Source organism: Saccopteryx leptura, chromosome 3 (assembly GCF_036850995.1).
Source record: "Saccopteryx leptura isolate mSacLep1 chromosome 3, mSacLep1_pri_phased_curated, whole genome shotgun sequence".
In the NCBI taxonomy this organism is placed as follows: Eukaryota; Metazoa; Chordata; class Mammalia; order Chiroptera; family Emballonuridae; genus Saccopteryx; species Saccopteryx leptura.
The window spans coordinates 290,276,259-290,292,476 of record NC_089505.1 but is presented as its reverse complement, the minus strand read 5'-3'; the positions used below and the strand labels follow the sequence as shown (position 1 = coordinate 290,292,476).

General features: G+C 35.7%; 1 protein-coding gene across 6 annotated transcripts in view; it reads right to left on the bottom strand.

Annotated features, from left to right (window-relative positions):
• The window catches only part of NCOA1 (nuclear receptor coactivator 1), a 192,877-nt gene that overhangs the window by 117,609 nt on the left and 59,050 nt on the right, over positions 1–16,218 (bottom strand). For 4 of the 6 annotated variants that reach the window (XM_066378750.1, XM_066378755.1, XM_066378756.1 and 1 more), the window contains exon 2: positions 12,511–12,565. The exons of the other annotated variants lie outside the window; for them this stretch is intronic. The gene's annotated coding sequence lies outside the window, so the exon portion shown is untranslated. The remainder of the gene's footprint in view (positions 1–12,510; positions 12,566–16,218) is intronic. 6 annotated transcript variants of the gene reach the window in all.

Below are 16,218 nucleotides of genomic sequence, written 5' to 3'. Positions count from 1 at the left end.
TACTAATAACACTTAAAATTACAATGTTTATACATTAAGTACTTTAATAAAATTAGTGCAGATGCAACACCAGTGTGCTGGAGAGAGTCCACATTCAAAGTTAAAAATGACATGTAACACCTGAACTGCTCAAGTGTTTAATTCTTTCCTAAAGAGCAACTCTACTAAATAAGGAAGGCAGCAGTTGAGGACTATCAGGACTAAACAGCTAAATCTCCAAAACACTATTACAGGTTGCTCAGACAGAATTTTAATTCCCAGTACAGGTTTTATATATGTTAAAAGATGGTATTTTCTTAAGGCCTAAAACAAAGCAAAGGTTAGATCACTTTAGGCAACAGTTAAAATTGGTACAGCCTCTCAAACGAGTGTTTGCATTACACACTTTTCTATGTGCGGGCTCTACTTCACACCCTGGCAAGTGACAAAGATCATCTTACTACCTCTTTGTACTTCTCAAGAGTAGCAAGGAATAGATACTCACTAAAGTTAACTGATAAAACTATTGGCATTTACATATTTTTATTTCTTTATATATTTGTAAATTACATGTTACCTTTTCAAAAAGAGAAGTGACCAGCATATGTGCTTAGAGAGTTTAATAAGTAATTCCACCTTTTGGAATGCAAAGTTATTATACTATATGCTCATATGGTATGAGGTATGCTAATCTACGGTTATGTTTAACTATCACTTTCAACAGAGTGACACTGAGAACATAGGATTAGGGAACTGTTAAGCAGAATGCACTGTGTAGACAAACCAGGGATAAAGGTTAGACATGCTGCCGAAGTGCCTTAGACATGGATTGCTAACAGTATAGAGCAGGGGTCGGGAACCTATGGCTCACGAGCCAGATGTGGCTCTTTTGATGGCTGCATCTGGCTCACAGACAAATCTTTAATAAAAAAAATAATAACGTTAAAAATATAAAACATTCTCATGTATTACAATCCATTCATTTCCTACCGTTCATGTTCACGGTTGCGGGTGGCTGGAGTCAATCACAGCTGTCCTCCGGGACAACACCAAATTTTTATTGGATAATGCGTAATGTACACAGGTCGTTGTATGGCTCTCAAGGAATTACGTTTTAAAATATGTGGCGTTCATGGCTCTCTCAGCCAAAAAGTTTCCCGACCCCTGGTATAGAGTATAATGACAACTCTGAAAAGCTGATCAACATGCTGTTTTGACAGATGTGGAAGAGAAATAATTAACAGTTACTAATGAACTGAATGTAGGAAATGCAAGAAGGAGAGCTGAGTTACACCGTTCTAGGAACATAGAGGACTGGGAGTATTGACTGTATGATTGCTAGGGAGAGTGTGTTTAGTGGTGACTTTGAGTGATAGTGATGAGCATTTTTTTTGACACATTAAATTTTGGGTGTTGCCTGGATATACAAATATAGACATCGTATAGGTAATAATGAGAAGTTCAAGATTAGTGAAAGAAGACAAGAGGTTCTTTCTGCTGAGTTTTCATTACATAATTCTATAAAATCATTCATTTCTAAAATAGTTGGGGATTAAGTTTTTATTGTATGTGGTCTCAGCTCAGATATTACCCTCACATATAAATTCTCCTTGATAAACAATCAAAAGTAGCATCCCTAGTAACTCTACTTCAAATTATCCAGTTTTACCCTGCTGATATTTTCTTCCTATCTGTATGCTTAAATTAAAGCAATTAAACAATTTACCAGAGGGAAAGAATCTAAAAGGTCCTGTTAATTGTTGACCACAGAAGAAATGTTATAAAAAAAATGAAATAAAACAAAACCCAAAACCTACAAATTTTGTTAAATTCCTCTCATGTTTTAATCTAACAAAAGCAATAATGGTAACATAAGTAGTAACATCAAATTTTTAATCACAATTGAAAAGACAGTACAAAATGTCTACTCTTTCCTATTTAACCATCTGGAACATGTTACAAACTCCCTGAAAGCATGAAAAATCTGCAAGTATAATTACACTCTGAGACTATTAGCATGACATGCTTCAATAAATACTCCTAATAGGATTTGCTGATATAATAATTGGCACTAAACCGATGGATTTTCATTATTTGGTTATTTGTTCTTGCTGGCTAAATACACAAGAAAACCAATAAATTGTCTCTTGAATAGAAACAGACAAACAAAAAACACCCAGTAAGGGCAAAATGTAACAGGTTGCAGAGGTAGAACAGAAGGGACAAGCAAAACTCTGCAAATGCCTGAGTTCAATTCCCATTTTCTCTCTTGCTTTCTCCCTTTCTTTCTCTCTTCCCCCAACCCCAAGTCTGGCATAACTATCTCTGCTCTTGTCAAAAATGAGTTGGTTAGGGTTAGGAGAAAATGTTATATTAAATCTTAAGTTGGCTAAATGCCAGCTGGCTGAAGATCTTCAGACCAAATCTTAACAAGGGAAAAACATTCAAAATTTATTGAGCCCTGGCAGGCTAGCTTGGTTGGTTAGAGCATCATCCTGAAGCACAGAAGTTGCTGGTTCAATCCCTGGTCAGGGCACAAACAGGAACAGATTGATGTTTCTGTCTCTCTCTCTCTTGCTAAAGTCAATAAATAAAAAAAAAATTTTTTTTAATTTATTCTATTCTTGATGGTTTGGGGGATTTAACATTTGGCTACTTAAATTGGAAATGTTAAGAAAGTGGCCTGACCAGGCAGTGGTGCAGTGGATAGAGCATCGGATGGGATGCAGAGGACCCAGGTTCGAGACCCCGAGGTCACCAGCCTGAGCGCGGCTCATCTGGTTTGAGCAAAAGCTCACCAGCTTGAGCAGGGGGTTACTCAGTCTGCTGAAAGCCCACAGTCAAGGCACATATGAGAAAGCAATCAATGAACAACTAAGGTGTTGCAACGAAAAACTGATGATTGATGCTTCTCATCTCTCTCTCTGTTCCTGTCTGTCTGTCCCTATCTATCCCTCTCTCTGACTCTCTCTCTGTCTCTGTAAAAATAAATAAATAAATAAACTTTAAAAAAAAAGGGGAAGAACTCAACTAGCTAAGATTTTTAAAAAGATACATCTGGCAGCCGAGCAATGGTAGTAAGAGGGTTGCTGTGACAGTCTAATTTCAAGAGTGAGCAGTTGGATATTTATGCAGTACCAGTTAGGGTGAATAAGACACTGGAATAAATCAGTAAGAACTGGGGGTAAAAAATAAATGGTCCAATTATCTGTATATATGAATTACCAAAGTAATTCATGTCTACTGTACAAGTCTAGAAAATGCAGGAAAATAAAAATCACCCATAACTGTTTCATCTAGATTAATGCAAAGATTTACATATTCATTCTTCTGTAAATATAGATTATAGTTTTGTTTTCATGATTATGACATCATAGTGGACATATTATTTAAGAGCACCTTCTTTCCACTAAATTTATATATGTAACTTCTCATGCTTTTAAATATTCTACATAGTTTGTATTGTCTAAAATATTTGTGTGTGTGTGTGACAGTTTTTAAGCAAGATAGTGATGCAGGACTTTAGATTGGTTCTCATTTTTTGCTGTTAAAAACAATACTATGATGAGGCATCTTTCTGGCTGAAACTTTGTTTACAGTCAGGATTATATTCTCTAAATAAGCTCCTACAAACAAGTTTCCTCGCATGGGAGACAGGATGGATATTAATGCCATTTAGTCAAGACTGAGTTTACAGGAGATAATAGATATCTGAGGGAGAGGCTAATGAATTCAGTTATGTACAATACACATTAATTATGAATATGACATCCAAGCAGATAAATCCAGCTGATGACGAGAGAAGTGGGATATAAAGATTTGTGGAATCCCTGGCCGAGGAGTAGATGAGATGACCAACAAAAAGTGAGAAAAGAATAAATTACTAAGAAAACAATCTAATATTTAAGGAAGTGGACAATAAAAACTATAACATTAAATAAAAACAAAAAGTGAGAAAAAAATGAGTAAAGATCAGAGGATAAAATCAGTAAAAGTTGAGGGTAAAGAGATAATGTCCACTTTCGAGAATTATTTTGAACCTGCCCAAACAATCACAATCCCTTTAAAACAAAACAAATTCTTAGAAAAGTACCTAAAGATAGTCAAGAGTCCCTGCTAAAATAAACTTCAATGAAGCACAAATAGTTCCCATCAAGACACCAGAAATTCAACATATTCCAACACCACCACAATCACTGAACCCATATGCTATTATGCCAATGTGTCTACAACTGTCGCCCAACTCAAGGTTTTAGCTAGTTCTAGTATACTAAGATTTATTATCACTGTAAACATGTTCACAATTTCAACCCCATTTTACAAACTTTCCTAAATATCTTTTCCAGAATTAATTTTTACAAACTTGATTTCTTTTTCCCTTATTCTTGCTATCCTATGCCTACCCTTCAGGGATTAACAACAGAACAAATGAGAGTATATTCATAATTAGTCATGAAAAGCAAGGTCTTATAGAGCAATGTAAATGAATTTTAGAAATTTAAAGGTAAATCTTAAGAACATGTACAATATACCATTTTTTATAAAGTTCAAAAATAAGCAATCAATAAACTATGTTATTTAGGTAGAGATGCATATGCAATAAAACAAAAGAATAACACAAAATTCAGTATAGGGGTGAGCTGAGAAAAACTTACACAGGGAGTTTCCATTGTATTGGTAAAATTTCATTTCTTAGGCTGGTTATACATAATACATAACAACATACTAAACAACGTTTTAAAATTTACTTTTTAGTGAAGGACAATAAAGTTTTAATAAATGGATTATGGAGATTATAGAATAGTATTTTATGGAGAATAACTCAAATATTTCAAATAACCCTATTTTCTTACTTATTAACCAAAGTATATTGTCTTGATCAGATAGAGAACTATCATTCAAGAAGTTACTAGTTATTACATAAATGTAGAAAATAATTTAGCGTTTACTTAAAAATTTTATCAGTTAACCATTCAGCAAATGATAATTAATATACTGGCAGCTACACTGAAGTCTCATTGCTCTTCCTGAATTTTAATTGTAGTGAGTATTTTCTGAAACTATGCCTGACCTGTGTGGCACAGTGGATAAAGCACTGACCTTGAATACTGAGGCCGCTACTTCGAACTCCTGGGCTTGCCCAGTCAAGGCACATACAGGAAGCAACTACTGTGAGTTAATGCTTCCTGCTTCTCTCCTTCTCCCTCCTCTTTCTCACTCTCCTTCACTTACTCTCCCCCCCAAAAAAAATCAATAAATGAAATCTAAAAACAAAAAGAAACTACATATGTATTAATAGGAATAATTAAGGGGGAAAAACATAATACCTCTAACCGAGATTAAAGTACACGCAAAGGAAAAGAATCCTTATATTCTGACCTTTTGGGTAAAGGTGGAGTAAGGAGGATTTGTTTTCCAAAGAATGATCTCCAGAGGAATCTCAATTAATAAAACTTTCAGGGAAAGAAATGGGATTAAGATATTCAGGAGCTATTAAATCCTTTCTCCAGCCTCACCAGGCAGTGGTGCAATGGATAGAGCGTAGGACTGGAACACGGAGGACCCAAGTTCACCCCCGAGGCCACCAGCTTGAGCGCAGGCTCATCTGGTTTGAACAGCGCAGGCTCACCAGCTTGAACCCAAGGTTGCTGACTTAAGTAAGGGGTCACTAGGTCTGTTGTAGCCCCCCAGTCAAGGCACATATGAGAAAACAAAAATGAACTACTAAGGTGCCGCAACAAAGAATTGATGCTTCTCATCTCTCTCTCTTCCTGTCTGTCCCTATCTGTTCCTCTCTCTCTCTCCATCTCTGTCACAAAAATAAATAAATAAATTCTTTTCTGCAATCATTATTCAAAATGGAGCTTAACTGACTGATTATAAATAAACAGTATTTTTTGATGGAAGCTATAGAATTACATAAAATTTTCCATGTAAATTGCATGAATATTTTAAACATTCCATTAACTAGTAACTTTGTGAATGACAAACTTTAACAATACCAGCTGCTTTTTTTTTTGGTATTATAAGATGATAAGATGTACTGAAACCTTGAAAACAGACTACTGGGAAAGAAAATGAGTTTGACTTGATGAACACTAAGGTTCAGAATATAAATGCAATCCAAAAAAGAGAGTTACCATGGGAGCAATAATAGTAAGAGGCAATATGGTTTGGAGAACACAAACTGGAATGGGGCTTGAGAAGCAGGCACTGTAAGAAATAATATCACTAAAGAAGCCAGAGGAGGTAGGCTAAAGCATAATGACAATAGTAGGAATATGTGGCTCTGGACCAAGGGACATCCCAATTAATGAATGCCTTATTAGGACTCTGGGCGAAACAAAATAATAAAAATAAAGGCATACACAGTGTAATGACAAGATAAAGAATCACACATGGGAAACAGATGATCTCAATGCTATTCTCAAGAAGTGACTAATACTTTTGTGGATTTTGAGACTGAAAGACTAAAGAGGAAAATGGGGAATGCGAGAAGAAAGGTAAATTATACAAATAACTAAAGCAACACCAGGAGTCCAATTTAAATAGCAGGACTAAGGCTGGGACATATAAAAATGATTAACCAAACATAATAAGAAAGTAAAAGGGATGTGTATAAGTTATAAAGTAATCCAAATTAACAAAGTTTTATTTTAAAACAAGTGGCATATTTTAGCCATAGCTAAGCCCACAACTTGTGGGGCTTTCCACTTGCCCTCTTAATCCCACTTTGTAAACATTTCAAATCCTATCTATAAGAGCTTAAATCTAATATCCTCCATAAATCCTTCCTAGAACATAGTCTTAAATACTCCCAATTTTAAACCTCTTCATTTTTCATTGTCTTTGTCAAAGTAGATACTAACTACACATTTGATAGTTAAAAATGATTTAGCACACAATAATTTATTTGTAAACAGTATGGATGCATTCTGAATAGGTTAGCACATGCACAACTATTTGCTTAAGCACACAAACAAAAAAAGAAATGTACTACCAAGAGAGGGAGGGGGTCAGAAATGGAAACACACAATAGATCAAGTTTTATCATACTGTGCATAATAGTGCATTACAGTGCAAGCTAGTACAAATATTGATCGACTTACGACCTATGCAACTTACGACCATTCGACTTTACAACCACAGTCACTAGCCACAACTGCTCCGAATCTGGCAGCGCAAGCGTTGCCTAGCTGGGCATATGACAGTGCAGACCAGCTTCCAGCAGCACTACCATCTCCGTGTGCACCATTTCAACTGTTATCCCAGACTCGGTACAGCAATTTGTGTTTTGTGTCTTGGATATTTTTCATCAACCCCCTCCCAAGATTAGTCTACCAAGAGGAAATTGTCTTTGCAAATATTAAACTAGTTGTACTGGTAATGCAGTGTTTTACTTAAACCTGATGAATGTAAAAATAAGAAACAAAATGGTGTAGAGATGATACAAATGGCATAAAATGAACAAAGAAAATTATGATATATAACAATAATAAAAGAAAATTATGATAAAATATGACTTAAAAGATTTTTATAACATCATTTCACAGTACTGTACATATAGCCTATTCAACTTACGACAAATCGTGTTACAACCGGTCTGTCGGAACCAATCGTGGTCATAAGTCGAGCACTAGCTGTACTTGGTTTCCGAACACCACGGGTACAATGCATTGAACACTACACTATATAAGTTTGTCTGAACGCTATTTGAGCAAGCATGAAAAAATGAACTACAAAGAGGAGTGGGAGTTAGAGCCTGCTCATAACCTAGCCAGCCAGAAACAGTAACAAGTCAAGTTTTAGCTTACTGCACATAACAGTGCAACATGGTACAAGCTGGTGCTTGATTTCCGAACTCCACATGTACGATACCTTAAATATTACATAAGTTTGTCCAAATGATTTTTGTCTATTGTGCATGATTTGCAAATGCTCTACACAATGCAAATGGTTGTTCCAATGAGCCTACAAGTTCCAAAGATATCAAAGATGAACTCAATAGAATTTTCATCGATGATACAGGCTGATAAGTGGCAATCACCCTGAAGCATAAGCAAATTCAACTAAAATCATTGGGTCTATAATCTTCATACAACATCAGGATGCTTAACTCTTTTTGTGGACCAGCACAAAACTTCTGGCGGACTTGCGGTTGAAAAACTTTGCTATAGAGGACCCAAAGATAGGTCCCCTACATCCTTCAATCAATTCATTTACTTAAAAATATATGTGTGTATCTACTGTATGCCATATTTTGAAGGTTCAAATTTCATATAGACCTCTGCCCTTAAAAGCGTGGAGTGGCCTGACCTGTGGTGGCACAGTGGATAAAGCGTCGACCTGGAAATGCTGAGGTCGCAGGTTCGAAACCCTGGGCTTGCCTGGTCAAGGCACATATGGGAGTTGATGCTTCCTGCTCCTCCCCCCTTCTCTCTCTCTGTCTCTCTCTCCTCTCTCTCCCTCTCTGTCTCTCTCTCCTCTCTAAAAATAAATAAATAAATAAATAAATAAATAAATAAATAAATAAACAAAAATAAATTTAAATAAAAAGTGTGGAGTTGGGGGAAGTTTAGTTGAGTAAAGAAACAATGAAAATAATGTAATACATATCCTAAGGATATGAGCTCAGGATATAGCATGGGATCACAGGAGAAGGTCACAGAACTGAGGTTCCTGCATCAGTAGAATCATACTGTCTATAACTAAAACATTGTTCATCATCTATTCACCCTTGAAAACCATTTACATACCTTAAACATATAGAAATAAAGTAAAAAACATTTTAGAAGCAACGAATGCAAACACAAACGCAATATAAACACTATATTGTTAATATTCCTTTAAAGCGATTTCTTCATATGAGCCAAAGTGATGAAGGAATCTTAAGATAGGAATGTTGGAGAATCTAATTTCAGTTTGAAAAGCCAAGAAGATGAACTGAGATTTGAAAGATACACACACTTGGGGTGGTGAATACATAATACAACATACAGATGATGTATTATAGAACTGTACACTGAAACCTATATAATTTTACCAATATCAACCCAATAAATTCATTTAAAAAGAAAAAGAATTCCCATAGTAAAGTTTTTAAAAAAGAAAGTTATACACAAAATCTTAGTTCATAAATCTCAATCATAACATTTAAAATGAATGTTGAAAAATGGAGTCAGTCTTTAGTTCTTTGAAATGTAATAAATAGCACATTAAATCATAAAATCCTTATTTTGAAGGTATCTTAAGTATATATGAAAAGTGATTAAAATTTAAATTCACTTGAGAATACTTTCAATCAATTTGCTGTAGCTTTGACACTTGCAACTATACTACCTTATAACCGAATAATATAAAAAATAGGATCTATATTCACAATGTAAAATATGATCACTAAATTCAAATATTAAAAATATCATTACTTTAGGAATAATAATTACTCTCAATCTGATAGCTAAAAATGATAAATAAGAATCTTTTTTGCTTTGGCCCTATATTAAAACTAGGAGATCTCCTTAATTTCCAGTAGTCTGAGAATTTATATTTCATAACTCTGTCAGACTAGTGTCCTAAGGACTATTATGCAATAATTGCTGTCAGTATTACTTTTGATATTTTATTCTTTTAGTCAGTGATCAAAAAATTTTTTTTCACATTAAACTGCTAATATAATAAAGTAAACACAATCTCATAATTTTCCACAAGTATTTTCTATTAATTAGTAAAACTTATATCCCTATAGTTGGCACACAAAAATATTTGTTAAATGAATGAATGAAATGATCACAAGCCTGAGATTCCTGTAGTCTAAAGTCTCATAACCTTGCTCTTAAATGCTACTTCAACATAGACACTGCCAAAGGTGTAATTTTTTTCATGAAGACTAAGAGATTTTTCCTTTGGTACTATACCAAAGGAAATTCCTCCATCTATACCCTAAGAAACCACATAACTAGCATCACACTAATGTTTCATGAAGTAATTGGAACAAATTATTAGAGACCTCTACTGTGTCCACAAAACCTTTGTATTCAAATACAAATACCTTGCCCCAAAATTGAAAGCTCAACAATCTCTGTGCAGAGGCTAGAGGGTTAAAAGGCCCTAGGAAATCAATCAGGATACCAAGGGGCCTCATTGTGTTCTCTGCTAATTCAACAATGGTTGAACTACAATATCCTTGGTGGTAAGTCATTAAATTTCTAGGAGTTTCAGTTCCCTCATTTGCAAAAAATGGAGGTTGGTCACTCCAAGAGTCTATGCTTTAGTGATTATAGAAAGCAAAGCAAATTTTACCTTCAATATTCCTTTGGAAGATACAATGCTTCAGAAGCCCTATAAAAATGGTTTCCAATCTTGTTCAGGTGAGGGACAACTTTGAAGCTCCAATAAAAGCTATAGACACTTCATCTCCAAAGAATTCCCACATGGACAAAATTTTGTACATATCAGGAGAGTTTAATGACCTTCTGATGTGGCCCATGGAACTCATGTTAGGAACTTCTGTCCTATAAATTTAAATATAATTCAATAACTTGGAGATGTTATTAAGTGTGAAAACAAAGCAGTACTTTGTACCTAAATCTTCTGATTTTTTTCAACAAGTTAAATTTATTTTAAATTTCAAACAACAGTAAAGAGGAATCAATTATTTTTATAATTCTCAAAGAGAAATATGGTTCTGAAGAACTGAAAACTACTAGCTTAGATAATTAAACTATGCTGGTAGATCAGAATTTCCAGATAAGTGATACCTAATTATGGCTATAGTCAAACTCATTCTGATGAACCAACTATAATGAAAATATTTAGTTAGAATTACAAATTTAAATGTCTTTCGTTTCATTTTCTTTATGTGCACAATCCATCTGGAGGTAGGCCTTCATTAAAAATACAGAACTAAGCCTGACCAGTGGTGGCACAGTGGACAGAGTGCTGACCTAGAACACTAAGGTCCCAGGTTTAAAACCCAAGGTCGCCAGCTTGAACATCCAGCTTGATCAGTTTCACCAGCTTGAGTGCAGGGTCGCGGCTTGAGAGTGGGATCATAGACATGCCCCCATGGTTGCTGTCTTGAGCTCAAGGTTGCTGGCTTGAGGAAGGGGTCACTGACTCAGCTGGATTCACCCCTTACCCCGCCACCCCTGTTAAGGCACATATTAGAATGCAATCAATGAACAACTAAAATGCCGCAACTATGAATTGATGCTTCTCATATTTCTCTCTCTCTTCCTGTCTGTCTGTCTGTCTGACTCTAAAAAACAATCCAATAGTGCCATCTGTGCCAACCACACCAAAGGACAGATGAAGTCAGGGGAATAAACTCACTTTAAAAAATACAAAACTAAATATGAAACACTAAATTACTAAAATGGCTTAAATTTCTGAAACATTAAATAGCAATCATGTATTTAATAGACTAAACACAGTCTCATCACATCCTAATTTGTAATTAAGATTGGTTAAGTCTGTTGAGCTATAATATGCATTTGCTTACTCTATTATTAAGAAAAAACCTTTTAAACACTTAAAAATCAAAAATATTTCTTTTAAGTTTAAACAAGTTTTTTCAAGTGTAAAAGTAAAGAAAGTAGAGGGACCTGATGTAGCACATACAGGGAAAGAATGAGCAATTACACAATTCTGTAGAGACTAATTAAACATAAGCAAAAAGACTGGTATTAAAATAGGTTTTATAAATCATCTTCAGAATAAGCTCGTATAGTATAGTTTCCAATGTCGACCTTTTGCACAAACCCCTCTTAGGATTTCTATTGTCTAAAATAGATCCACGGGGAACCATTTTAGAAATTCTATGATTACTTTCTGATGTAATAAAGGGAGAGGACTAACACTGACTATCAGGAAAATTGTGATCTGCCCTGACTGTGATGGCAACATCCCTATCACAAATATGAAAGCAAAATGGCTGTCATTTCTGCTGCATTTCTTTTGTCTTTTTATTTAAGTAACATCTAGTGTTCTTAAATTTTTCTCTTCATTAAGTTATAAAATCGTAAGTCTTTTTGTTATAAATTACAAATTACAGTTTGTTCATTTCACAAAAGAGAAACATTTAAACACATTTATACAACTTATAGCAATGTGGATTCTAGCTTCTTCAATGTTCTCCTTATAAATTACTCAGTGACTGTGAATGTACCATCTTGTTTACTTGAATAAACTATACATAAACCAGGAAATAAAGCCAATACCTGGATCTTAGCCTACAGTCATCCTTACAAGCCTAACTTATATTCCAGAATCTTACTTCAGAGAAGGGTGCATTTACTGCAAATTGCAAAGATATCTGTAGCAAAGTTAAATTAGAATCTAGATTTAATGCATCTCTCCTCTTCAGCTGTTTCTTTCGTTTTCTAAAAAGTCCTACTTGGAGCTAAAGATATTTCAGGAAAAGCCTTATAGGATAGACTTCATATGTGAATGCCTCTATGCATAATAGCAGGAAATTAGACCAAACAAACAAACAAAAAACACAGGGTTTTACTCCCATGATTTGCCACTAACCTGCTTTTGTATCATCAGGTATATGACAGCTTCTTAGGGACTCAGTTTTTGCCATCTGTAAAATAAAGATGTTGGAGCTCACTTCCAATCAAATTACTTATGTAAGTCTACACTTCTGTGAGTGTATGAATAAGACAATCAGAGCAAGCTCATGTGATACTACGGACACAGGTATGTATGTAGAAACAGAAGATGACCAAAAAATATGCAAAACAATACAATGTTTACATCTGAAGCTACTGTGCACAGTTTAGGTTTGGACTTATGATTTAAAGAGGCTAAGTAATAAGTAAGCCCAGCACATTCATCCAAATCCCCAGCACCCTCCCTTCAGGCTGCCACTTCCCTAATGTCCACAGGGACTCTAACCTAAGAGTAGCCTGCTTTCCTCCCCATATAATCATTCTCACATCTGTCCTAAGATAAACTGATCTGGTCCATCTAGATTGGGACCCCGCAGGCTTTTCTGTAAAGATCCAGATAGTAAACACTTTGGATTTTGCAGGCTATATAGTTACTGTAGCAACTATTCAACTCTTCCTTCAGAGTGTAAAAGCAGACTATACATAAACTAATGAGCACAGAAGCTGGGTTCTAATGATATTTTATTTACAAAAAACAGGCTGCAGACAAGTCTAGGTCACACCAAAAAACAAGATGGTATAAACCACCTACATACACTATAAAAGCTAAGGTGGCAGAGTTGCAGCATAGAAAATCATTACCAAAAAAACACGTATACGTCATTTTAAATTTCTCTGAGTCCTTTCAGCCTAGTATAAAAGAGAGCATGACGGTGTGATAGAGTGTAACAATACAGGTATTCAACTGATATTAGATATTTAATAAATGCCAATTTCCTTTCCCATTTTAACAGTGACATCTCTGAAGACATACTGCCTCCAACCCTTACTTCTAGGCATCACTTATTCTGGCCCTTGGACAAGAGCTGGCCCTTGTTTCTTCTTGATCCTGGCAAATATACTCCTGGTTTGAGTATTCCTGCATTCCTTTCCCCCTATTAATCCAAAGCTGCAACTTCACAAACCTTATCCATCTGAGCCTCAAATGTCAGTGTTACTACCATTCAGTATTGGCCCAGGTAAGGTGGTGAGGAAACAGAGAAGAGAAAGAAGAGGATAGAGAGGGTAGGTTCAGGTGGAGGACAGGTGAGTGGTAGCATTACCTCCCTTTTCCTGACTCTAAAAAAGAGCTAGGGGCTAACTTACTGTTAATTTAAATGAAAATGTTGTCTGCTCTAGTGCAAACAAAGAACACTTCACTTCATGCAAAGTGTTCCCTAATGAAAGAACTCAATTCTAAGGGGGAAAAAAACCCACAGTAAGCTTTATTCTTAGGCTTTTATCTAGATCACTCTGCCTCCAGCTGTGAAACTGACTGATGTTTTTAAAGCTCCAAGGAGCCTTTACTAGTAACCATGGTTACTGCTTCAAAACAGTACAAAAAAGTAGGAGGAGATAGCAATTTGAGGAGAAAAACAGGTTTTTTTAATTTTCATCAAATGAAGCTATAGTAACAGAGTCTGAGCAAGGGTCTGAAGATTATTACCTCTCTCCAGAGCCACTGAGATGCCTGATCTCTCAGCCCCCAGGTCTAGTACCTCAGTGGATCTTGTACCTTACCCAAGAGTGATCCGCAAAATCTAATTTAGTCATTTACAACAGATAGTATCTTAGAATCTCAACTAATATTCTTGCCAGGAATCAGTGAATTTGCTTTCCAGCAGAGCAGCTTACTTGGAGAAAACAAAATAAGTACACAGGTTGCTTAGAAGTATATGAATCCAAGCCTAAGAAGGTACCTATATTTTAATATAAAGCTACTCAAGTATTCTTCTCAACCTTTGCTAGTCAAAAAAAAAAAAAACAGCTTTCGTCCAATGTTCCCCTTAGCAACATTCTCAGTTATTCAACAACAAATTATATACAGTACCTACTACGTTCCAGGCACTGTATAAAACCTGGGGTATTTCATAATAAAGAAAACAGACAAAACTCATGCCTTTATGGGCCTTACAACCTAATGGAGAAGAGAGTCACTAAATACACAATTGCAAATTGTTTTAATGTGCTATGAAGGAAAAAACCTAAAGGTATTTACTGTGATATCAAGAAAAGCTTCTTTTTTTTCATGGCATATAAAAAAATGCTCAACATCACTAATCATTAGAGAAATGCAAATTAAAACCACAATGAGGTATCACCTCACACCAGTCAGAATGGCACTACTCATCAACAAAACAACACAGAATAAGTGCTGGCGAGGATGTGGAGAATAGGAAACCCTCCTGCATTGCTGGTAGGAATGCAGACTAGAGCAGCCACTGTGGAAAACAGTATGGAGATTCCTCAAAAAATTAAAAATCAAACTGCCTTTTGACCCAGCCATCCCACTTTTAGGAATATATTCCAAGAACACCATATCACTGATTCAAAAGAAGAAATGCACCCCCATGTATATGGCAGCATTGTTTACAATAGCCAAGATCTAGAAACAGCCCAAATGTCCGACAGTGGACAAATGGATTAAAAAGCTATGGTACATATACACAATGGAATACTATGGGGCCATGAAAAAGAAGGAAATATTACTTTTTGCAACAACATGGATGGACCTGGAAACTATTATGCTAAGTGAAATAAGCCAGGCAGAGAAAGAACAATATCATATGACCTCACTCATTTGAGAAACCCGACGAACAATATGAACTGAGGAAAGAAATAGAGACAGAGGCGGGATCAAAGGATCCAGAAGGAAAGCGGACAAAGGGAAAGGGGATGATAGGATGATAGGATGATAGGGTAGGATGAGAGCTGAAAAGCAAATCCTGGAGGGAAGGGGGGAGGGCATTACAGGGACAAGGGGGACGTACTGGGGAACACGGGGGACACTAGAATCTAAAAATTAAAAAATTAAAAAGAAAACAGATTTACAATGAAGCTAATGAAAAAAAAAAAAGAAAAGCTCCTTTGATACATAAAGGGACCTAATGTTGAAAACTACTGATGCTGGAAATGGATACTCTCCATTTTGGTATATGTTTAGAAATTCTCAAAATAAAAATTAAAAAATGAAAGAAATAAAAATAGATCAGAAAGATAAGTAGGTGTTAAACAGGCAAAGGGTGCCCGGGAAGCGTGTCCCCTATGCCAGAGGAAAAGCAGATGCATCAACCCAGAGAGCCTGGGAGCCTGGCACACTGCAGGGATTAAAGACCCAGCAAAAGCTACACACCTTCCTCACCCACAAGTGACAGATGAAAAATATTCCAAACAGTAATCATGGAAGCTGCCTTTATTGAGCCCTCACTAAGTGCCAGGCAGTGTGCTAATGTTAATATGCTTTGTCTAATGCACACCCCAGAACAATCTATAAGGTACACTTGTTCCTAGGTTGGAAAGGAGGAAACTGATGCACAGACTAGGTAACTTGCCTGTATCTATCTCATTCCAGAACCTGTGCTTTTTCTTAACCACCATCATATACCCTGCTGCCATATATCCAAATGCCACTATTAATTATTAAGTTTTACCCAAGAGTTCTAAACTCTTGTTCCAACTCTATAGCTTAAATTTAATCATTTCACCCTCTTGCTCTTTTCACAAAATAGAACACAATTAGGTCACAGTAAGGACTTCCCAGCCTTTAAACTTTACACCTTTATGATTACATTACTATTTTTCTCTA